We start from the raw sequence: 25,603 nt of genomic DNA on the forward strand, positions 1-25,603 counted from the left end.
TTCCAGTGGAGGTGCAGAGCTGTGCATAGTCTAGAGACAACCAGATCACTTCTCATGGCAGAGAACAGTTTCCTGAACCACAGACCATCAGCACCAGGAACCACAAACGATATGGTTTACCAAAGTTAGTATAGCTCTCTAAGGTTCCTGAGACCAAAGACTGAAAATCTTTGGCACAGCAGAACCAACTTCCTCTTAGCTTAGTAATTCCAGTTAGTCCTACCAGCACATGATTTTACTTGCATTTCTAGAAATACTGTAATAGCTGCACTCCAGGGATGAGGCTCGTTAGTGGTAGCATGATTCCAACTGCAAGAGATTATATGCTTTTCCATTGTCATTCTACTCGTTTTGCTGAGGCCAGCCAACAGGCTGTGAAAGTGATGCTGAAAGCCCCGGCAGCTTATAGTAGCTTTTTAACAGTTAAAATAAATCAGATAACTTGGGTCTTTTATGAATGAGCAGAGTCGAAATAAAGTTTTGTGGATCCTAATTTGCATAATTAACAGTGTAAAAAACTCAACCATTTCCCCTCTGAGCCTCGATAGTTCAGTGAGTTGGCAGGAAATTACAAGCCTTGTTGGAGAAGAGGGTTAGATTTTTCTGTGAGGGTTTCTGAGTAGGCTGCTGCTAAGGGACGCAATAAAAGCTAAAACCTTGGGCTCAAGATTGGAAACAATTTTGAAGTTAACTGGTGCTTGCATGGTTGCTGAGAGCTGAAAAACAGTGATGCTGGAAAAGCGCTCTGGATATCTGCTGACAGAGGGAAGTCTTGCTGATAAATCTGATTTATTATCACTTCCAGCAAGTTCTGGCTGAATTCTTTCATGTCAACGGGCAGCAAAAGATTCTCCACCAGCAAACAAGGGTTGGCATCTGAGCTAACTGCCAAGAGCAGGAAGCAGGCTAAGCTTCCAGCCGAACCACCTCTGCCTATTAGTCCTCAGAGCAGGCGGGCAGCCTGAACTGTAACCTTCAGGCCCATCTCTAATAATAAAGGGCTTTAGCAGAAACTGAAAAAGTCTGCAACAAGATGGAGAAAAGCATCTCGAAACTGGGACCACTCAATCATTAGATCAAACTCTTACTCCAAGGCCTGGAGGCTCATTCTAGCAGCTAACACTTTAAATCTAAAGCCTTTGTGAATTAACCTTTTCACACATACAGCAGAGACTACTGGACTGTGTGAGTTTCATTCCTCTGATTATCTGCTGTAGAGTCTAAGAAAATGTCTTTTGTGATGGTCTGAAGAGTAGTAGCATTTTTATCAAAGAAAGAGTACCGGACTGGGATGAACTGAGATTTTGTCAGAAAAAAGATGGTATCTACTTCACACTTTCACAAGTCAAATGTAAATTAATGCACTTAAAATCTGACTACGTGCAGCTTGAAATCACATGAGTATATGCACACATGTGCATGTACACACAGCACATAGGACAGGATCCTTTTGCAGACAGAGATGTTATTTTTCATGTCTGAGAGGTAAATTAGATCATTATCAAATCTTTTTTCCACAGAATGACTGTCACTAACATAATGGTTGCAACAGCTAGAAAGAATATTAGTGAATTGAAAGAGACTACACTGCCACTTCCGATACTTTCTTTAGAGGAAGAAATATAGCCTCCTGTACTTTGCTGCAAAACTTAAATTCTTTCTCCACCAAGTACATACTGATTTTGGGGAAGTCTGATTATCAGGAGGTGAAAAAGACCCACACAGTGGATGATTTACCCTCTCAACAATGCATCAGTTATCCAAAAGAACTATACTGATTATTCTGTATCGTCACCTGTAGTTCCTAGATTTATGATAGGGTGTTTGTACTACTAACCTGAACGCCCACCCTTGAAGCGTCATGGATTCTAGGTCTGCTATCCACAGCAGCTGACCTTTCAATTTGCTTTCTCAGTTCCAAAAAAGAGAGCAGACAGTACACATTACCCATCATCCAGTTATTAACCCAGAAATACTTTTTTAGTTCCATTAAATTATTAGTTATTTTACATAATAAGTCCAATGGTTAAACTGTAAACTGCTTCTAGAAAACTTTCTATATAGCTTAGCAGTCAAGCAGAAAGTGCTACAAGTCTTGCGCCAGCAGGAGCTACTTACTAATTTCTTTTGTTGAAAGAAACTTCTAATTTGTGATTCTTTGCTCAAAATGAATGGCAACGCTAGACACATTCTTTAGGGTTTACCCACATGTAGTGAAAGACTCATTGTATCACAGTTACAACAAGACATCCAGATATCCTGTAATTTTATGGAATTTTGAATTTTACATGGGGTCAAATTCTCCTAATTTCCACTAGAGTCTGGGGGCAGGGGGGTGTTTGTTTTTTTGTTACTGTTGTTTTTGGTTTTTTAAATTCTAGCCTGATTAATGTAATAACAATAACTCATTCAGGTGACGATTTTAAACAATCATTAGGAAATACTCAACAGATCCCAGTTCTTGGTTTCCACTTCCAATACGTAAGAAGCCTTATTTAGAGGAGGAGATAAGCTTGAATCAAACTGACAGAAGCTCCATAAATTTCAAACTTTATGTAGCAGAAATGAAATTACTTTCCATTGACTATATCATTAGCTCTCATTACACAGTTCTACCGTACATAAATGGAAGAATCTTCTTTAATCCTTACTAAATAAGACAAAGACATTGAGTGAACTATTTTAAGTTTAGATCTTCTTATATAAGTCTTCATGTTGAAGGCATACAGAGCTTTGATATTAAAGAAACTATCTGTGCAAGAATACTTACATATTAAATTAGACTACTTCTTCCCCAAAACTCAACATCACCAGCAATCTTTTAGGAAACTAAATTCCCAGATGTCTAATAAAATATAAAAGCAACTGTGTCTTTAAAGTGATTCTGAACTAATGTTACAGAATTAAACCAGACTGCTATTATCTGACATATTCATTCCTATACTGGTTCCACATCTCTGACTGTGCATTGGGTTGGCTTTAGACTGCAAGCACCACTGGAGTTTGTGTTGGTGGTTTTTTTCCAAATTAATGCAATTAGGGTTTTTTCCTCAGTTGAGACAGGTATTTCACACTAACGCCACGACCTCAGTTATGGAGGAAACACTTCCAGCCCAGGGTAAAGTTACACTCTACAGCTAAGTTGTTTTTTGTTTGGGGTTTTTTTTTCAGTTCTAGCCAGCTGAAGTGGCTCAGCAGAGAGTAACAGCCACTGGAGGCAGCACAAGGAAGGGAGTAGGCCTGTGGGCTGGGAGCAGAAATGCTCTTTTCAGCAATAAACAACAATGCAATTGGCTCAGCCACAACACATAATTTTACCCAAGGATAAAATATCACAAGTCTGCTTTGTCTGAGCTCACTGGAGCCATGTACCTTTGCACTGGCTAAGGATTTATCTTCATAAATTCATACTTCTAAGAGCATAAAAAACTCAAGGGCATATACTATGACAGGAAGTGGTGCCTCTTTTATTCCTCAAAAAAGTCATGGCCCTTTGCTCAAGAACAGCTTTTGTCAACAGCTACACACGCTGCTCGATAATCAAACAATTCTGAAAAGATTGTTGAAAGAGAACTCTCCTCCACAGGATGCTGGCAAAGATCTGATTTTTACACAGCTATGGTATTTTCCTTTTACCTGAAGCTTGCTACTTCTCCTTTATGAGAAGCAAGGGAACACTGTTGATGCTGAAGTAAACATAACTAGTATTTAAATACAGGGAAAAACATGGTCTCTTCTGGTCTTAAAAGTGCAAAACAGTGGTTTATGCCCTAGCTGAAAACCTGGCTTCAAATTGTTCAGGTCAGCAATTCTATAAGGGTAATTTATTTTAAATATATATGTGTTCTTAAGTCATTTTATTCCATTGAACCCTACATTGACTTGGAGGAACTCACTTACTGAGGCACTAACCCTGCAAGTTATGTACAGCCCCCAGTGACAAACCAGGGCAGCAGAGGGTACGAATACAGTCTGAGACTACATTTAAGCTTCCACCAAGAAAGTACTCCCACTCCCCTCCCTCCTCTGCTATGCTGCCTTCCTTTCTTTTGCTCCTTGACCCTATGCTATATGATCCCATCCTGCTCCTTACAGCCCACCTCCTTACCCTTGCACCAGCTTTAGAGTTTGTCAGATCCCTTGCTGAGTTGGTTCAATTTGCTAAGCCTGCAGGAAAAGAGTCCCAGGAAAATTACTTCCTCCAACAACCCCATTCCCCCACCCCCCATTATTTTTTCATCTTCTTGCCAGCTCAGTGAGTTGAACAGGCTCACAAAGAGGTGTGCTAAGTGGCAAAGCTCATGTAATGGAAGTGCCCAGAGCAAGCGATTAGTAATTGAGGGGAGAGTGTGTGTGTGGAGATAGAAAGAATGCAGTGCTGGGAACGCTCCCCTTAGGCAAAAGCAAGGTATAAATGGTCTAGGAGATCTAATCACCCATACTTTGAGGCAAGCAGAGATTTGCCATCTTGTTTGGATCAGTCTACAGCAGAGCCAGGCGTTAATCGTTTGGCCTTGGCTGCTAAGTTTTATTTTAGCCATAGAAAGTCTTCTCTGTCCAGCAATTGTATGCGCCACGCTACCCCTTTACCACGTAATCAAAAGACAAGGATGCATATGTCTATCTTGAATGAGGAAGAGGAAACAATTATGCTTCTTGCACTTTCAGCACAGGGTTTTCTTCAAATAAAAGGCACTAAAGGGCATTTGCCAGACTTAATGCCAGTGTAATGACTCCATTAAATATTAGGGAGGAAATTAAAAAAAAAAAAGCACAAGTTTTATTGGTTTCAACGGAATATGTTCCAAAATTACTCCTCAAGAATGCATAGAAAGAACACCAGATAAAATAATGCTGTTAAAAATAAGAAAGCATAGTGAACAATATATTTCACATTTCTCAGAATAGTTACAAGCAGGCAGGCTCAGTGCAAAGCTTTTTATAATCTTACATAGATACAAAAGCAGTCTGACTTTGCTGCCCCTTGTATTCTGCTATCCTGTGTGGCTGCCTCAGCTGCACATTTGTCTCCCTCCATTTCCAGGACCTCCTACGTGGACAAGCTGATTGAATAGCTCCCTGCAGCTCTGACCTACTATCCTGCCTTGGAATGAACAACTGGATGTAACGTGACAAGACGACATTACAGAAGACTCTTCATAGCCTTAAAGCTACTAGGGTCTACCCTCATTGCGATCTAGATCTTAACCCTCTAATGTACTCAAAGTCATAGGCTCAGTGTTCATCAGGGAAATTCCACCAACATCACTAGAGTTCCCCAACACATCCTGAGCCAGGGCACAGACAGACCATATTCTGATGTTGCCTGAAGAACCTCATCAGTTTTGGACAATTGAAAAGTGAAAATTCCAGGCTATTTTCCAAACTCTTTTTTCTGTTTCTTTTGATTGGTTTTTTTTTTTTTCATACTCATATTTATATGCTATAGCCCTCTTTATCAGCCATAGGCTTCGTTAATTCTTTTTGTCTATCTACCATCTGTTTGCAAATCCATGAAAAGGAAGCTAAAATGACTAAGTATTCAAATCCTTGTGTCTAGGTTTGTTTTTTTTTTTATTGTTGTGCATAAAATACAAGGATAGACTTTCTAATAAATGGGAAGATATAATTCTCTTTTCTATTTGCATTAAGATATGCATATGTGATATTTAGATACAGTAACCCTCTAGGACAAGATTCTAATTTGCTGAACGCACATGTTGCAAAACAGGTCAGGGACCTCTCAGAGAGCTGGTCACGGCTCCCACAAGTTCTGACCAAACCCTGATGTTAGTAAAGCAGATTGCAACGGTCTGTCACATGGAGGAGTACAGGCAGCACAGCATAAGCCATTTGAGCTGTTCCCTGCTGTTCTCCAAAGGCTGCAACAACTATAATAAAGAGATGTAGAAAGGTTCAATACCACTGAAATCTTCTCTTTATACACTAACACCTCTAAACAGTGTGAGTGGGTCAAAGAAATAAGGGTTTATCATTAATGACAGATTCTTTATTCCAGCTTTCTATGCTATACCGATGTATTAGGTTTGCATGGCAAGGTTTTAGTAGCAGGGGAGGCTAGAGGGATCGCTTCAGTCAGAAGCTGCTAGAAGGTTCTCCTACCTCTGATGAAGCCAATGCCAGCCAGCTCCAAGGCAGACCTGCCACTGGTCAAGGCTGACCCATCAGCGACAGCGGTACTGCTTCTGGGATAACAGATTTAAGAAGGGGGTGGAGGGGCGGACTGTGCAAAGGAAACTGCAGCCGGAGAGAGGAGTGCCAATATGTGAGAGAAACAACCCTGCAGACCCCCAGGTCACTGAAGAAGGAGGGGAGGAGGTGCTCCAGGTGCCAGAGCAGAGATTCCCCTGCAGCCCGTGGGGAAGACCATGGTGAGGCAGGCTGTCCCCCTGCAGCCCACGGAGGTCCATGGTGGAGCAGGCGGATGCACCCAAAGGAGGCTGTGACCCCATGGGAAGCCCACGCTGGAGCAGGCTCCTGGCAGGACCTGCGTACCCGTGGAGAGAGAAGCCCACGCTGGAGCAGGTTTTCTAGCAGGACTTGTGACCCTGCGGGGGACCCACGCTGGAGCAGTCTGTGCCTGAAGGACTGCACCCCATGGAAGGGACCCACGCTGGAGCAGTTTGTGAAGAACTGCAGCCCCTGGGAAGGATTCGTGTTGGAGATGTTCGTGGAGGACTGTCTCCCGTGGGAGGGACCCCACGCTGGACCAGGGGAAGAGTGTGAGGACTCCTGACCCTGAGGAGGAAGGAGCGGCAGAGGCAACGTGGGATGAACTGACTGCAACCCCCATTCCCCGTTCCCATGCGCTGCTGGGGGGGCTAGATAGAGAATTCAGGAGTGAAGCTGTGCCCGGGAAGAAGGGAGGGGTGGGGGGGAAGGTGTTTTAAGGTTTGGTTTTATTTCTCATTACCCTACTCTGGTTGGATTGGTAACAAAATTAAACTAATTTCCCCAAGTTGAGTCTGTTTTGCTCTTGACGGTAATCGGTTGAGTGATCTCTCCCTGTCCTTATCTCAACCCACGAGCCTTTTGTTACATTTCTCTCCCCTGTCCAGCTGAGGAGGGGAGAGGGAGAGCGGCTTTGGTGGGCACCTGGCATCTAGCCGGGGTCAACCCACCACAAACAAAAAAGTCAAACCTAATATTCTCCATATGTAACTAGCAACCTGTATTTTCATATATGTTATAAAGAGGAGAAAATGAATTCTCATAATATATATAATAAATATAGCTGAAACACAAGCATTGCATTCTGTGGGGAAAATGATCTACAACCCCAGCCCCTTTTGGCTCTATTTTTCATCTGCATTAGGCTGAAGCCAAGCTGTTTCCAAGCACATGAGATATCAACCCAGCACACAAACCAGTCAGAACATGCAACCATAACACCTTAAAATTACCAATTTGTTAAAACAATCACAAAGGGGGGGACAAAAAATCTAAAACAGGAAAATTCCAAAGGAAAAAAAATCAGTATATGCAGTTCATAGGCAGAGCTATCAGGATACTTACCCCCAGTGTTGGCCCCTGTATTTGTTATCCTGCCCTAATTATGTTAGGTATCTTCTGTGTGAACTGAGTGCCCTAACATGCTTTTATAGATTTCTCCACATTTGTCCTGGAGCTAACTGTTGAAGGCAGTAAGCCTCTGCAAAAAGGCTTGCTGAATTATTGAGGCTACCCTGTTGGGGAAACCACCACACCAATCAGTTGTTTATTCCATCTGGTGTAAGAACCAGAGTCAAGTGCATTTAGGTGAAGAGAGCACTTTTAAAAACCTTGTTACTTACTCCTTTTCCCCGGTGGAACAACTTGTTAACTAGGCTTAATGAAAAGCAGCAGAACTTGACCCTAAATGATTAACATGAAGTCCCAAAGCTGCTGCCATTGAAAAACACCTGTTGTGTGTATGAACTTTGGTAGATTAAAATTAAGATTTTAATGTGAAAATGGAGTTACAATATGTCTGATTTTTTCTGGTAAACCTTATCATTGATGCACACAGAAAAACCTATGTCTTGGTTTCAGTGTTAATAGAGGAATCTAGTATAAAGTCTAAGTGATGGATCTTTTACAAACGTAAGTTAAGGGTACAAGAAAGTTATTTTTCTGCTATCAAAATTAAGGTGCTACTATAGCACCAATACAAACTTCTATGATACTCGTGGGATGATAATTTCCACAGCGGTAGTTCTATCAATGCTCTTAACAACCTTTCCAGCCTCCTGAGACAGCTTTGACACTCTGAACCTGTTAGCAAGGGGTTGGAGTTGTTGCAGCAGGTGAAAGCACGGACAACAAATCTGCTGGGCAAAGGTCCTTCTTACTGATACAGTACAAATTCAGAATACTATAAAAAATACCTTCTGTTACAAATATTTTTTTCCAACATCCTAGGAGCAGACCCTCATAAAAACCTGAGGGTGACCGAGTGTGGGAACACCACATTTAATACTACTAGCTTTTTATACTAGAGTGCTTCAAATTAAAGGACAATGAAGTACCTTATAAAATTTTACAATAAGGGATCATAATGCCTTAGATTCACATGTAAAATGTTACTGAAGTTAATGCAAGAGCTTAGAAACCTAATCTAATAAAGAAATACATGCCTGTAGTATTAAAGACAGAATTCATCTTGCTTAACATTAGCTGTCTGTGAAGCGTGTATCTGAGCTCCGTTTAATTAGTGGAGAGACAGAGACACTGGCATTTCTTGAGCATGATTCTGCTTTACAGACTGAGACCTCTCTTTAGGATGCTATTAACTACAGGCTAAAAATGCTTATTTTTCTTCATTTACTATAAAGGGAATGTAGATGACAAGCTCAGATATAGATACAATACATGCCATTTGGGCAGTCGAATCCTATCTTAACGTAAAAAGCTTTCAAAAGAGGCTGTATAATCAAGATTTTTTGCTTTAGCATTTATACCACTTTGAGATTTCATGGTTTGCTTTGATATAAAATCAGAACCGGATGTTGGAAGGAAAGCTTTCATATATTCAAAGTAAAATAAGGAATTTTAATTAAAAAAAAAAATTGTTAGCACAGGTTTGGATTAAAAACAGGTTGAAGGTCATAAACGCAGATTGTGGTTGAATACCAGGTGGAGAGCAAGACAGGACACAGTATTTGGAACTGCCAACATATCTAGTCGTGATTAATTTTGTCACTAGGTAACTGGAAATAAGAAGCAATATCATTTCAACAAATCTACTCATAATATTAAGTTTCAATGAAAATGAAATACTAATGTGGATCAAAACCCAACATTATTAGGTTAGCAAAAAAATAGGCAAGAGTTCCCCTGGGAAAATAAGATTCAGACTAGAATAAATGCAAGCTAATAGCTGGAGAATGAAAATCCAAAATAAGGATATTCAAGAAGGGAAAATTTGGAAATCAGTAATTTTGAAATAAACCTTGGGGTGATAGTGGAAAGCTAATTAGACCTGTATTCGCAACGCAATGCATAAATCTGAAAGGTTAATGTAATTTTGTGTTGCATAGACATACACGTTATATAAACCACAAAGAACTAATAGTTTCGTCTCTACAGCCTGACTACACCTGACATATTGCCTTGGGTTCTAAGAAACTCATTATTATGATTTAGAAGAGTAACTTATGACACTTAATCTCAATATTTTTGAATCAGGTTCAGATGACATTTCTCAAACAATTTTATGAGGATTTTGTCAACTTTAATAAGCTGTACAGTAGATAAAACAGAATGACTGTATGATCCATAATGACTAACCACTTTTTCCATCTGATTTTAGTCTGCTTTGAAAGTTTTCCAGGCCTAATTCAAACTTTTAATTAACATTTCTATAAGGCAAAAAATCTAGACACTGCATCTTCTCACTTTCTGAAGATACTGGTTAGGTACTGGTCAAATACAAAATCCACTAACTCCCCATACAGTCAGTCTGCCCTTTCCTCCACACGTCCAGGAAACTGGTGACTTGCAGGCTCTGACATTACAAACTTCAAAGGTATTTTTAAAGTGTGCTGACATTCAATGTACTAACATATCAGTTAAGCAGAGTTGACAGAAGGAACCTGACAGTTTGGAAATTATTTTACCTTAAAAATTACAGTTCCAAGTGAAGATTATTTATAAATAAAGCAACCATCTACTTAAACAGCATGCAAATGGCCACATTTCTCACAGAAATACTCCTGCTTGTGAATGTCATTGCTAACATGACCATCGTATTTTTGCCAACAAGTGAGGATCAAGAATGCAACAGATCAGTAATGGCAGAAGAGGAAACTGAGACAAAATATTTTCTGTTGTTTTAGAATTCTGTTAAAATTCTTTCAGCTTTCAGACTTTCAAAGTGCAACAGGACCAAAAAGACTATTATTAATTGCAGGGAAAAGGCCTTTCTTTGACTTCTGCATTGATGACTGACAACTTTTCCTATTCTGCTTTCTAAATAATAGATACAAACAAGCAGAAATTTCTGCTGAAGCTGCTGAGTGGTCACTTGAGACCATACTTAGGACACAGAAATTGGTAAATCTTTGTTGATTTATTCCTGCTTAGGTACTTGGCAATAGTTTGCTGTGACTCACTGTTACAGCAATGGCAAGACCCGCCAAATTCAGTCTGTTGAAAAGTTTGCCTTTTTTTTTTATTTTTTTCTGGAAAAGTCCTTCACACAGGTTGTCAGCATCAACTTTCTTTTTTCCCCCAGTCTGTTTCAAGAAATCTAGGGCCAAATGGCTGACTGTATTATTATTATTTCCTTATTGCTCTACCTCTGCTAGCAATCCAACCACTGTAGTCAGTACTTCAAGCCCTTGCTCCTTTCTCTGAGCATGTGTGAAATTGGTATTATCCTTTGGGAAATAAATAGTAAAATTTGAAATTGTCTTTCAAAATAATTTGAAGTGAGACTTGATAAGTTCATAAGCTCAGGGTGCTTGTTTGTCAGAATTTGAAACCCTGGGGATAGGCTTGCTGTAAATTTCAACATGTCATTGATTTTCTCTCTACAGAAATGAAGCTTCTGTTTGGATTCTGCAGCCTGCTACCCACACGCATTTGAAAAGTAGATGATTGTAATTCTCTCGCTTAAAAGCAGTTCTATAAATACAACCCAACATTCAGTTTTACAGAAGATGTGTCTGGAAGAACTATGTGCACAAGTGTTCTGCTACTGTGAGTAAGTCTTGCTGAGAAAATGGCACCAAAACTTGTATTTTCTGTAACTTGACAATGTGTCATCAGAAGCCATTTCAGCAAGGGACCATTCCATGAAAAATGAATGTGCTACACAATCAAGCTCAAAAGAATTTGCCAAATCAGCAGTTGACTTGCTAGATAAGCCAACATCGATGTAAAGCAAAACAAACATTTTTTTTTTATTATTATTATCCCTGCTACTTGTAATGAAGTAGGACATTACACTGCACAACAAGAGAGATACAAAGTAGTAAATGCTCTCAGCTACATGACTCTGACAGCACTGTACTCACCACAGTACTGGCTACTTTCCGGCCAGCACAAACCACCTCCTGTGCCATCAGCTAATGGGCACATCTTCATTTCCCGCAGAGCGGCACAGCTCCAGTTCATAAATATTTTTCCAATATTCCCTCACTGAACATAACCTACCAGCTAAAATCTCAAATGCCTTTTAAAATGTTAAATGCTATCAGTGATACCAAAAAAATAGACTGCTGCAAAAAAAAAAACCCAAGACCACTTCCTTAACCAGGAAATACTCTCTAATGAGCATGTTGTTCTTAACATTTCATTTATTGAGGAAACTGAGTTGGCTAATTGCACAAAATGTAAGGGATGATATTTAGTAAAGAAGATTGTGTGACATAAGTGAAGTGAACCCCCTTAATTGAATGTTTACTTTCCTTCTTCCACATTTTGAGGAGGAGAATCAGTAGAGGTTTTTTTCTCTTGTGACTTTTCTGCCTTTAAAAAACTCTAGTAGAAGCTGAAAAGAGGTTTCCTTCAGTATTCAGAAGATGTATTTTATCAGCAAACTACAGATCCTGGATATTTCAAGGTATTTTCTCCATAGAATTCCACATTTAGGGCTCCTGTTCATCCCCATCATTGTTTGAAAGACCCCCCTATTTCAAAATTGCTACAATCTTTCAATTTAATGTCTTAATACCATGAACTGATTCAGATGAAAATGAAGTGATGAAACATAACTGCATAAAGCAGTACTTATACTGCTATTGCTGCTGCTGAATACCAGCTAAGAGATGTCTCTCTAGGCCTTTCTAGTGTGCTACCCTGGGTGTCAAGTTTTCCGGGGGGGGGGGGGGGGGGGGGGGGAGCAAAAAACCCCCTGAAGTATTTCCATCCCAACTAACTGACCTTACAGATTACAGTGCACTAGTCATACAATTTCTATAAGCATGTTTGAAAAAAAGAAAGATGTTTTACAGAACACTAAGGCTTTCAAGCATGCCAGCTCATTTTATCCAGTTAAAAAAAATACACTTGATCACGAGACATTTTGTTATTGCTTCCTGAAAACAGTTGAAACAAGGAAGAAATCCAAAGCAGGCAATACTTTGAATCCTAATGGAAATAAAAGCAGAATGCCAAGTGCCGGGAGAGGGAGGAGCAGGGCAGGGGCTGACATGTGTGAGTGCAAGCAGGTAACTTTGCACAGAGCATGCATCTTTTCGATGCACGCTGTAGGTAAAATGCAACCCTGTGGAAAAAGGTAGCACAAAACCCACACATGTTATATTATCAGGAAAGCCCTTACACAAGATAGATTATACCCTTTGCAAATTCAAAGGAAAAAAAAAAGATTGAGAGTCCAGATTTTCACAATGTAAATCTTAATTGGTCTGCATTTAAAAAGCTCTGGTTTTCTCAATCAGAATACCCAAAGGTAGAATTATCCCTTTAGTCTGCTAAAGGCTCGTTTTCATATAGCCTTTCTGCGATATGTTAGTTTTAATTCTTTGTTAGTATAATCATTTCCATATGCAGAATATGGAAAGTTAGGCTGCACAAGTCCATGAGCATTGCGCAGCCCACTGAACGCTGATTACCTTTGCTGCCCAGAGGTAGCCAAACCAAGTCTAATCAGCATGCAGGTGTCAATCAGGCATGCACACCTCCTCAGTCACTGAATCAGACACACGTCTGCATCTGCCAACACTGCTGGGTGCCACCTGAGCTGCAAAGGACTCAACAGTTGATACCGTGAAGTGAATCAACAGTCCCTAACGGTTCTCAAATATTCTGGAGGAGAAATCTTGTCAAGCCAATTATCGACTAAGATCTCTTCAGATTGGTTTTGGCATTGATTTATGAAATGAGTGAGTTTAGTGTTCATCTCCAGCAGGATGTTTCCAAGCAAAATTTTGCATCTAACTGAAAGCAGATGCTTCATAGCACTATTTCAGGACAAAGCTCTCTTTTGTTTTTATTTTATAGAAGGAATTTGGTGTTTGTTGACTGGAACTGAGACAGTTTCCTACAAGAGATGTATGAAAATCAAAACATCCAGATTTGCTCATTCAAAAAGTGACTTCCTCCTTAGCATATTCTTCCCCTGACATTGTGGGGTAGTCCTTGCAGAAGATCTAGGCAGTAGACTGCTGTCACGGGCTCCCTTTCTGGCCTGGTCTTTTTCAGCACTTCCAAGTTAACAGAAAATCCCATAACAAACCAGCAATCAACAAAAACACACCACCCCATTTTTTCCCCTATCTAAGCCCTTCAGAGAGTCCCTCGTGGTCGGGACACTGGCTGGCAAAGCTTTCACTGATATGGAAATAACCTGGACAAAAGCTCAGCTAAACAGGTTACGTCTATGTGAGAGTAATTTTTCCTCAACTATCCTGACTCAGATTGGTGACTCCCATCGTCTTGACACTACATGGATGCTTTTCCACCTCTTCTTTTCAGCATTTCTACACATTTTGTTCACATACACATAGTCACAATACACACAGCGCAGTGCAAGTGGAGGTGAGGTTGCTCCGTTTGCTCTCTGATACGAGAAGAAACCCTCAGCTCAAAATAAAAACATACGACAGCATGAGAATACTCCAATCTATAAATCCTTCCAATTTATTAGCTTGCATTAGCATTGAAAAGTCAGCATTAAGGCTTCAAACCATAGGCTTTTCTCATTAACATCTGTTGACAGTGTAGGCAAGAAAACCTTCTCTGTCTGTCTTTGTTTCCTATAGATAGAATCCAGACAGCTCTCTTTCCCTGCTGCCTTAGATTTGCTGTCATTATTTGCCCTAGTTTCTTTCTCTATCTCTCACTCTTAGACTGGCCATACCTCCTCTCCCACTGAAAAGTGATGTCGTTTCCCTCTTTGCATTCTCTCACTGGGTCAATGTATAACTGGATGTCATATGCATTACCACAAGTCCAGGCAACTGTTCACATCTATGCTGCTTTTGCCAGTTCAAGGGATATCATTATGCTTGTGTTCACCACCAAATATAAAAGAGTCTCTAACATGCTGATGCACCTTTTATTCACTACAGTTTAGAAAATTAACTGTTCCTCCAACCTTACCGCTTTTTATGAATTACACTTTCTGTCACTTGCCTTGCTGAGAAACAGAAGCTAAGGCCTGTAGCAGTATGTTACGCACTCCCAGGAGACATTTCAGCCACTGAGTCCAATTAGCATGGAAGAGCTTGTGTTCAATTGGCCAAATACTTCGTTGTACCAACAAGTGGGGGGCTACATCCAAAAAGGCAAAAGTTACTGATGCATGCCTGAACCATGCCTGGAATGGTGTTAGTCAGCCGAGGTCTAAACCAGGCTGAGAGTTTTTTGTCAGTTTAACAGCAGAGGTGAATAAGATGCATTCTTTAGGAATGTTTCCTGTCACTGCTTAAGCTGTTAGCATAATGAGAAAGTCCAGCAAACCAAATGCATTCAGGAAAACAACAGTAATCCACCAGTTCACTTAAATCTCTCTTCTTCACAGTGGGCCACAAGACATAGAGACCCAGATATGGGCCCCAATTCCACTCTCTTAGCATCCAAAGGCAAACTTCAAATGACTAAAACTAAAGTCTAGGCCAGGCATCCCTCCTCCTTCCAACTCCTAAGTCTCATTTCATCTCTTCTCAGTCTTCATTCTTCACTAGAACCCTGACTCACAAAGCTCTGCTGCACAAGACTGGTTTCAGTTTGTATATCCTTTCCACCTAAGTTTAAACATTTCTTACATATTTTTAGTAGCTTTCTCCTGCCTCTTCTCTCACAGTTTCTGAAGTCTCTTATTCTCCTCCCCCATTCAAAGACTCCTTCCTAATTTTTTTCTCCATTGCTTCTCCAACCTGACCATACCCCACCCTCAAACGTATCAGGTGAGATGCATATAGACCCAACTTCAGGGTCGCTGTTAGATTTTACACCTAATCATAGCTGCGAAGGGTTGCTTAGTAAATATACACAAACATACACATCCTAGGTGGTCTTCTAGCTAAGAGGGCTTGTCCTGAAACAAGACACTATGAACTGGTTATACAAAGGACTATTTACTAAGGGAACTGAGGAGAAACTTCTATGTGTACAGCAGAAAACCAGTAAGTGGAACTGACTGACAAATGCAGCAAGAGGGGTTCGATCTCTGAGTTATTTTAGAAAGGAGTGACAGAAAAAGGATGAAGTAATTACATAAAAGAGAAGAGGGGAGTACAAATAAGAGAATGATAAATGGACACACAGAACATATAAGGGCTGTACTATCTTTCAGCTTCCAAGATGTTCCACATAATCACTTACTATTAGTTCTAATTGACTTCAATGCAACAAAAGCACAATGAGACTTTTCCAGACAAGTAAAATACACATGCACTGCTGAGTATAAGCACAAAAGAAGCGTAACTACTTCTGAAAAGTTATGGCTTGGCAGCTGATGAAAAGGAAGAAAAGAGGAAAGAGTTATTCTTTGCATACTTTTCTTAAGCCTCTATAGCGCAAATACCTTACACAAACAATGCCACCTATCTTAAGTGACCACCCTAGGGATAAGGTAATTTAGTTACCTCATAGAGATCAGTGCTTAATTAGAGGTCAAACTAAATTGTACTTGGAAACCTCAGCAATATTTTCAAGCCTGTTTCTGTGCCAGAAAATTGCTATTGGATGTGGCTCCCATTGTGGGCTTTACTACTTTTCCTAACTACTTTTCCTGCTGCTGACCATTTAATCATCATATTTCTCAGTTGAGTTCCACATTAATTGATACACCTTCTTACACCATCATAGTTTAATAACAAAACTCAAATATAAAATTTGTATTATTAGCCTAGCAATATAATAGAAAATGAGAATAGAAAAAAAGCTGTACATCTTGAAAAACAGAGTGTGGTATGTATGTTTGCTCATAATATGGACATCAACCACTGTACCATATGACCGCTTATTATCGCAGTTATTCTCATACTAAATTATGTTGGTTTTGCTGACAAGTAAGTATGATTTAACTTCCGTGTTACATTCGGCTAAATATTGTACAGGGAAATAACATTCTTTGCACTATAGCATAAGTATACATATATATATCACTACAATAACAAAAGCCTAAAAAATAATCCTACAAATAAACCTTATATCAGCATGACCTCTGTATGTTCTGAAATATGAACAGTAGGTATTGGATGTTAAAAGTAGCAAAAGTAGTACAGAAGTTTATCAATTACATACAAAAGTGTTAATTACCCATCACTGAAGTTTATAAACATGTTTGTTTTCAAAGTCAAAATCAAATATTTGTAGCAATTTTAGAGGGCCTGGCATATATTTTGGAAACACAGCATTTTAACATTTAAAAACAAACCTATATTTATCCTTTTTATTGTTCTACTCCACTTTTACATTTTAACTCCCAACACTTGGAACAGGATATTGATGCATACAAGTGTAGGACTGTATTTAAATAACTCCAAGCATATAAACAGATTCATTCTTTTAAAGAAGAAATGAAAACTTTGACAATGGCAACATTTTAAAGTTGAACCATAAATACTTATTGACAGTTAAGAATTTCTCATTGACTCTGTGTTAAGTTTTAAACAGTGCACAAATGCACTTTACGTGAACTCGGTTGGAAGTCTCAGAGGACATAATCTATAGTACAGAGCTGCAATTGAATTGCGAGCAGTAGGACAAGTAACTGGGTAATGAAATTTGATCACAAAGAATTCCCTGAAAGACAAAACTTTGTCTCCAGTATTCTCTTACTAAATGCTTTTGGCTGTTCCTTCCTCAGCCATGTGCGCACTCTCTGTCAAGCCACTAACTGCAGTATGGCCACTGCAGCTAAGTGTGGCATGTCCTGCTGGGGTACAAGAGGAATAAGGCAATTTAGTGTTCTTTCAAAAGTGAAGATGAACTTGCTGCAGCTAGAGAGGGACAAACAAAGGCTCGTAGGCAGTTTCCTGTTATAACAGCACAGGCAAGCGTAGCTGGGATACAGTATCACATACTGTATCACTTCCTTGCGTTGAATACAACCTGCTGTTACACAGAGTAACGTCCAGGCTCTTGGAATGCTAAACAGGATAGAAGACAGACCAAAGCAGTCTGCAAATGCCAGTTTTACAGTAGTTTTATACTGCTTCTGACTTGAATTCTCTGTGTTTTGGAAATACCTGTCGTCACCGCCCCACTGTGTCTCAGCATAGAAAAAGCATAGGGCGTCCTAAGGCAGATAACATACTGATCTCAGTGTCACAGTGAAACAGATATAGAATGAAATCCTTAACGACAAAAATCAATACAGTTTGACTGCACCAGCACCCAGGTTAATGAATATTTATCATTCCCTACTGATGCTTCTAATTTTAGCCTATTTTATTTTTTAAACAAACAGGAAACCTGCTTGTTCAGGAGTCTTTGGTAATCTGGATACAGTGCTTTTTAAACAGTTATAGAAAAGCTCTGCACCCATAGTCACACACTGTATTTGTATGTCCTTGTCCATCAAAACAGAGAAAATAATGAGAAATTATTTCAGTTGCAGGAATGGCTTGGTCGTGGGTGGATTGGTATCTGTAACTGAAATCTAACAATTTGAGATATGGCATTCTGTGGCATTGTGATAATGAAATAATGATATATCTTAAAAGATGCTTTTTAAATTATTTTGCGTTGTTTAAAGTGTTATTTCAGAGCTCATTTTGGGGAACATACAGAGGAGACTTGTCAGGTCTTTTATTTATTTCACCAGTCTCTCTACATAATAATATAGATTAACTGTTAACAAGGTACAGAAAAAATAATTTAAAAAATGATACACAAAATAGTCTGGTGGCTAGGTGAGCTACTCCAGCAACCTGTGTTGGAGTTCCTTTTGCTGCACTGCCCCATGGGACACATTTCAATACATCATTTCACATTGTTCAAGCAGAGCTTAAATGATTTTTTAAATGACCTATCAAAATCACTGTCACTAAAAGGCCTTTCTAGAAAGGAACTCAGTTATCCACAGTGCTGAACAATTCCGGTGAGGATCCTGAGGGAGAGGGGGAATCAGAATACCTAGGCCTTCAAAAGACCAGGCCAAGGACCCTCTGGTCCAGCACCTACTGTAATTAATAGAAGCTTTTCCACTGATTTCAGTGAGATTTCAGGTCACACACAATTAGTAAGATTCCAGTGGTTTTTACTCTCATTGATGTAAGCGTGGTCATGACTCCGTTCAAACATCTTCTGGACTGACACCACCAAGACAGTACCTCATCATGAATTACAGGAGGAATTAAAAGCCGTTGTGTTTGCACTGGAAATAAACATAATCTTCACATTGGTTTCCAATAGTGAAGATTTTATTCCCTGAGAAAAAATGTACTACCATTGAGATGCATCAGTACCAATAATCTTCAATTCAACACAGATATTTTTGGGGGAGATGAAACTTCCTAATGCAGCAGTACTGTAAAGAATCACTACAACACCTTTGAACAATGACACGAGGAAATGCCATAGCCCAAACTAGCTTTTATACCACTTATCTTATGCTTTTCTAACAACAGTTATGAAGCTGCTAGCTGAGAATTCTGTGTAGTCTGCGACATTTGTAAAAAGTCTAACATTACTGTAGACGGGCCCACTTTCAGCTGTTTTCTGTACAGGCAGTTTTCAATTTGTCCCAAGACTGAGTTAATTTGAATGCCATCTTCTCATCTTGGCAAGTTCCTCAGTCGCAGATCAGTGCATTATAATGCGAGACAGATTCTAACTGCGATTATATAACCCTGTCCTACACTTGGGACAAAGATAATAATGAGAACAGAAAAATGTATCTGCTGTATTCTCCTGACTGTGCCAGTTTTGTCCTAATGGTCAGTTATGCAAGTGTCCCATGGGAATCTTTCATAGTAGTTTTGCTACAATGAACTTACTCAGCTCAAAAGATTATTTTTTTTTTTTCCCAAGGAATCATAAAAATGAGAGATGACAGAGTTGCTAGGTCACCTTACCCTTCTACTACATTCTACACTTAAGAATATGTTCTATGCAGTTTTATTTATTACTGGTCTGGCTCTGAAAGAATTTCAGTGGTGTAAATCACTGAAATCCCATGGGAGGGAAGCAGATGAAACATTACTTGATTCAGATAATGATCTAGTTTATTCTCTTTGATAAAATAAAACATTCCCATAAATACATAGGGCTGTAATTTTGCATGGCATTCTAAAATCAATGACACAGGATGTAGTTTTGATCCTTCCTACATTAGTACAATTCACAGTCGTTTTGGATTTACCAACAGTAAGCAGTAATAATGTTATTACAATTTCATTCATATTATTGCTGTTAATATTAACAAAATAGTAACGTAAAAAAGTAATGCAAGTACTACACTAAGAGTACCAACAAAAGCAGGTCAAGAATTAGAACATCAGTGCCAACCACCAAGTAAATTTGAATGGTTAAATACATGCATTGTATTAACTCATCCAAAAGGCATCTTGAGATGAAAAAATCTCTTTCATTATGGCAAGGGAAGGCTTTATCTTGAAACATCCTTAAGAGATGTCAGAATGTGGCCCAAGGCTACTGGGTTATACTCCAGTTTTAGAATGAGAGAAAGACCAAATCAGAGAGCCTCTCTGCTGAACTCAGGGTGTTGCCTCTATGCCACATATGCATACACACACTCAGTCCAAGCTGCTCTGCATAAGACATATAAACTTAGGAGAAAATAAACCTGAAATATAACCTGAAAAGACTATACTGGAACTGTACATGCTTTATATAAACAGCAGTTCCGGTATAACACTTGAATGTCTGCAAGCGGATTACAGATTGCATACACCTAATCTATCTGGGTTGTATGGAGACTCCCTACACGTGCTTAGAGAGTGCGTGAGCAGAGCTTTGCTTCTGCAGTGGCCACTGGTCTAGAAAAGCAGGAGAGTTTCAGTAAGGTAGTTTGGTGTATTACTGATCTGGAGGAGGGAACAGGTTAGTACATGGAAAAAGAAACCCCTGTGCAAGAAAAGCAAGGAATGGAAATATCCTGGTATCTTTCCGATGGATATTTCCATTAAATGCTTGAAAAGTTATTGTGACAAATCAAGTTACCAAGACTGATTGAAAATAAAGCCAGAGACTTATTCAAATTTTAAAAACTAACCACTCAACTTTGTCATTTAAGCAAAGAGTATTCCTATCACTACTTACAAATTCAAAACAGAACAGCCTTTAGAGTCTCCAAGCAGCATGCCCATCAAAAAGTATGTTTGCGTTGCATCCTCACAATTAAACGATGTTCATTTTTTAATGACTCTTAGACATGTTTCTGAAAAGACTTGAAAATGTATACTGATCTATACCCAAACTGTGAAAATACCCAAAACATCACTAAGAAAGAAGGAACACAGAGGTAAGGTCACCAAATGATTACCATGACTTAGTCACGTACATACAAAGAGGACTGAAAAACAGGTTGTATTTAAATCGGGTACTTGCTGGTTCTACAATTACAACAGATTTTGCTTTGAGTAGACTGGCCCCTCACTTAGATGTTTTAATAAAACATACTGTACTGCCTCCAACCTTCCAGTCTTACATTTCTGATGGACTAATGTCTCTGTTGTGACAACGTCAACCCCTTCATTATATGGTAGGCTGTTCTGAGTTACACCCTTTTTAGGTCACAAACTTCTCACTAAAAAGCTAAACCCCCTCCATAATGGTAAAACTGTGTCTTCCCAATTTAAAATTTTCAATTTTGCACAAGCAGTTGCAAGTATTTCTTACATAATGATTCTCTTCACTTTTATTTGCTGCTGTTTCTAGAAGTCTATTTCTAATTTTCATAGCTTTTTAAAAATTGATTTTTGCACGCTTCTCCAGAACTCCTCCAAGGAGAAGTAAAAGCTCCAAACACATTGTTAACATGCTTATTGGTTATAAAGACACTCTGAGATCTTTAGAGAAGATTTAGAAGCTATGACTATAATGATAAGCTCAATATTGCTATTAAAACCTGGTTTTCCTGCTTGTTGGGACATTTTCAGTAATTATGCTGTTGTAAGTAGGAACTGTGGAATAATTGCTGGAGGTGTCTTATTGATATGTCCACCTCTTATGCGAAGGTAAACCTTCAGGGTGGAATGCGGTGGATATGCAAGGAAATCTGTTCCATGATAATTCCCTAAGCAACATAACCTGCAACCTTAGATGTCAGCAACACCATGGAGCTTGGTATGCTGACTCTAAGAGAAACAACATGGAGGGTGGAGTGAAGTGGAAACACTGCGGCCAGGCTCTGTGATATCACTGCAAGGGTGAGAACTGGATGAGATGATACTACGGAACTGATAAACCACATAGTTGCTACCCCGAGCCAGCACTGAACCAGCAGTTATTAATTTTCTGTCAAAATCATGTCCTCTGGGTGAACTTTATTCATGATAATACCAAAACACACCTCCATTCCAAAGGCTACCCACCTTCAAGGTGCAACCACCTCTCACTGAGCAGGTGCTCGGAATTTCTCTAGCTTATACCTTTAAAAGTAAAGCGAGGAGGGTTTATACCAATCATGATAAAGGTATGTATGACTAGAGTCACTCAAGGTCCACCTAAAAATAAGAAAATAGTTTAAATTGGCTTAAGAGAGAAGGAATGTTAGGGAAGATACCACTGTAGACAAGTCAGGAGGACATCGTGGACTTCTGGGATCAGTCGATGGGCTGAACCTCTCTTCTCCCCCCTAGGGATGCCTATTGGGTAAGATTCAAGCACTTGAATGTAGAAAAAAACCAGGCGTTTTTTTTGACCTGAATAAAAGGCAACAAAACTTTGCTATGTACGTGACATTAATGTGTTGGATTGCATGTGATGTGGAACATGCACATAACTTAATACTGGGCATTGAGAATACTTTGATAGGATTTACAAAAGATTAGGTTGCTTTAGCACCTGGAGCATTGATAAATCTGTAAAGTCATGTTAACTTTAATGATATGATAAATATGTACATGACATCCATGTAAATACAGTGATGTTTAACCAGTGGAATCAGGTACAACAAATACACTCTGGGAGACAAGAAAATGGACATATAAATTCAATCGTTTCAGTTAGAAAGGACCATCGTTTATAAGGTGATTATTTGGCACTGTCCCCATTCTGATGGTTTTTAGATCTGCTGGTTGTCTTTTTTTTCTTTTTTTTTTAAATGAGGCCGAGATCATAAATGTGAAATAAATCAAGAATCAATAGCAAGGTTTTGCTTTTTAAAAAGCAGTAACAGTAGTAGTAATAGAGGTTGGTAAATCCACTTCTTGACTCCACTTCAAGTCTTTGTGTAAAGGATGGTAGTATGTCTCCTTGGAGTTAGAACAAGTACTAATTAAGCTTCATATAATCTTGTGGTGTGATCTATCAGTCAGCAGTATCCTGCTGGGGAGGTGAAGAACTACATAATGTCTTGAAGACTCTCCTCTTGGGGACAAAACTAAAACAGCACTTTGTTGCACAGCAAGATTATAGCTTTTATTCTTCCTCTTCAGCTGCAGCATACTCCTTCTGAAGTGTGAGGTTCATGAGATTACCTGTGCCTTGCACTCTCTGGGATACAGCCTGAACTCTGGCTGTAGGTACAGAAGTCCCAAATGTGCAGTTGTCACACTGGGAGGAACTGATGCATTCTTTGACTTATAAAAATCTGTGCAGAGACCAGCTCTAGTCTGTAGCAGGAAAACTAAACCACTGTGTTTAAGAAAGCTAAAGTAAGAAAGCATTCCAGAAGCTGACATTTTATTTTATCAGACCATTCCCAGCACATCAGCTAAGTGCTCCTTGATGTATACCATTTAAACCAATGCACTTAATTTTACAAGATTAATTTTACACAGTGTCATACGGACCAAACCAAGCACGTATGAATTCTGCTAAATACAGAGTGTCGAGCAAAAAAAAGAATGATAAAGGACTTTAAGGAAGACAATGATGCAAAAAGAATTTTTATTTAATCGTAGAACCTAGTATTTCACACCTATACAGCTGATAATAATCAGATAAACACCTCAAAGCAGCACATTCCTTCAGGCTCTAAATCACAGTGAGTGTGCTATTGGATTATGAGCTGATTGTGGTCATCAGCAGGTACAATGCTGAACAGACATCCTAACTATATTTGTTGATTTGTAATGATGAATAAGTGACAAATTAATTATCAGTGAGCCATTGAGCTAGCAAGATAGCATTTAGAATGGAGGATAGATAAAATTCAACTGATTCAAATACCAACAAACAAACTGCACGGTTCTTACCGTTTGTTTTTTTTTGTTTGTTTTGGGTTTTTTTGTTTTTGTTTTTTTTTTGTTTTTTGTTGTTTGTTTTTTTGTTTTTTTTTTTAAAAGTGCTAGGTTTCTTTCCTTGCCAGTAAGAGCAGGAACTGCTGTGTAAGGTGTGGAAAGATAACCAGATTAACAGTTGGAAATATTTCTAAAGGTTTTTAATATTTTTGGAAAATGATGAAACAGATGGAAAGGCTGTATGGCTACAGGTTAAATCCAGTAACAGTGGAGGAGGTAGATTATGCCTGATTAATGAGAGATCAAAATTAAGCTACAAGACTCTAGAATGGGAACTTCTGTGGGAAATGGAGAGGCTTTTATGTTGCAGCTGCTAGTACCGCAGTCAGTGAACTAGGAACAACCTTTTTAGGCTAGTCTTACTTAATCAAAGTGAGTCATTACAATAGAGTCAACAGGGATAGAGGGTCCTTCCATTAAATACTGTGAGTAAAAATAATGTATATTAACCAAGTTAGTTCACAAAAAGACTTCTAGTAACAAATACTGAATGCTTTAAAAAGAACTCTTTCATTTTCTACTCCGCTTTTTATTTCCTTTCTCAGCAAAACACTGAAATAAAAAATACACAAAACCTGGTTGCCAAATTGCCTTTGTGTCAAAACTGAGAAACACAACTTCGGAGCTCAATTTTGAAAAACTCAAAAAATTAAAACTCACCTTTTATTCATCATTTATCTAATCAAACTGATATTGACCTATTTTACATAAAAATAAGGCTGGAATTTATGCAACTTGCTAAAATTTAAACAACATTTTTAAAGCAGAAAGTGCTCAAAACAGAACACAGAAGAATGTTTTCAAAATGTTAGGATGGGCTATTTATGCAATCAACTCAGTGACAACAGAACAATATTAAAAATCTGAAAATATGCAATTTGCGATAAATGTACTAGGGTCCTGCTTAGCAGGATTTCTGCACTAAAGAAGTTGCTAAAACTAGTTTGAATAATTGGCTATTATCTTTTTCTATCAGCAAAGCTTTGCAAATCTCAAATGAAATCAAACACTGAAACTGTTCACTCACATACAGGAGAAATTCTAAGCTAAAGATTACCGAAGCTGTCTATATTTTTAAACATCTCAGGCCTAATCTGGTACATGATGATGGTTCTGGAAAAAACAACTGCCAATCGAGCACTGACTTGGAACTGAATGATACACTGAGAAAGAAGCAATAGAGCTAAGATGAAACACAATACCCATATGGACATCAGCTGCTTCAGACACAAGAGAATTAACCATTAAAACAGAAAAACTTGCTTACCTCCTCCAGTGCTGTTAAGTTTAATAACTCATGTTTACAAATATTTCTAAGATGTGGGGGATGAAAACTGCCACGTACCTAAAATAAAACAAAATAAAAAAATAAGTATTTTCTTAAATTGCTAGGCACAAAAGCTGAGGTTGCAACATTACTACTTTTAAGACAGTAATTGCCATTAGTGATATAAAAGCTACTTCACTGAAGAACCTGAAAATCTGTTTGGCTTATTGTAATTGTAACTCCATACAAAGTTGCATGTTTTAGCTCTGAGATCTGCAAACTACAGCAAGCAAAAGTAGTTCAGGTATTTGGTAGCTGTAATTTACTTGCAACTGTGCTAGCTCTGAACAGCACCAATCAGAATCAGGGCCTCCAAAGCAATGTGCAAACTATATATGAAGAGCTTACAGTTCACTCTGAAAGAAGGCACGTTAATGGGAAGAAAGGGAGAGGCAAGTGACTGATAATAGAAGTGGAGTATATACATAAG

At 38.8% G+C, this 25,603-nt stretch overlaps 1 protein-coding gene across 1 annotated transcript in view; it reads right to left on the reverse strand.

Annotated features, from left to right (window-relative positions):
- LOC142035457 (bifunctional heparan sulfate N-deacetylase/N-sulfotransferase 3) overlaps positions 1–25,192 on the reverse strand; it is a 209,914-nt gene extending 184,722 nt beyond the window's left edge. The window contains exon 1 of the mRNA XM_075037557.1: positions 25,114–25,192. The gene's annotated coding sequence lies outside the window, so the exon portion shown is untranslated. The remainder of the gene's footprint in view (positions 1–25,113) is intronic.
- Positions 25,193–25,603: the final 411 nt, after the last annotated feature.

The sequence above is a fragment of the Buteo buteo genome, chromosome 1 (assembly GCF_964188355.1).
Source record: "Buteo buteo chromosome 1, bButBut1.hap1.1, whole genome shotgun sequence".
Taxonomy (NCBI): domain Eukaryota; kingdom Metazoa; phylum Chordata; class Aves; order Accipitriformes; family Accipitridae; genus Buteo; species Buteo buteo.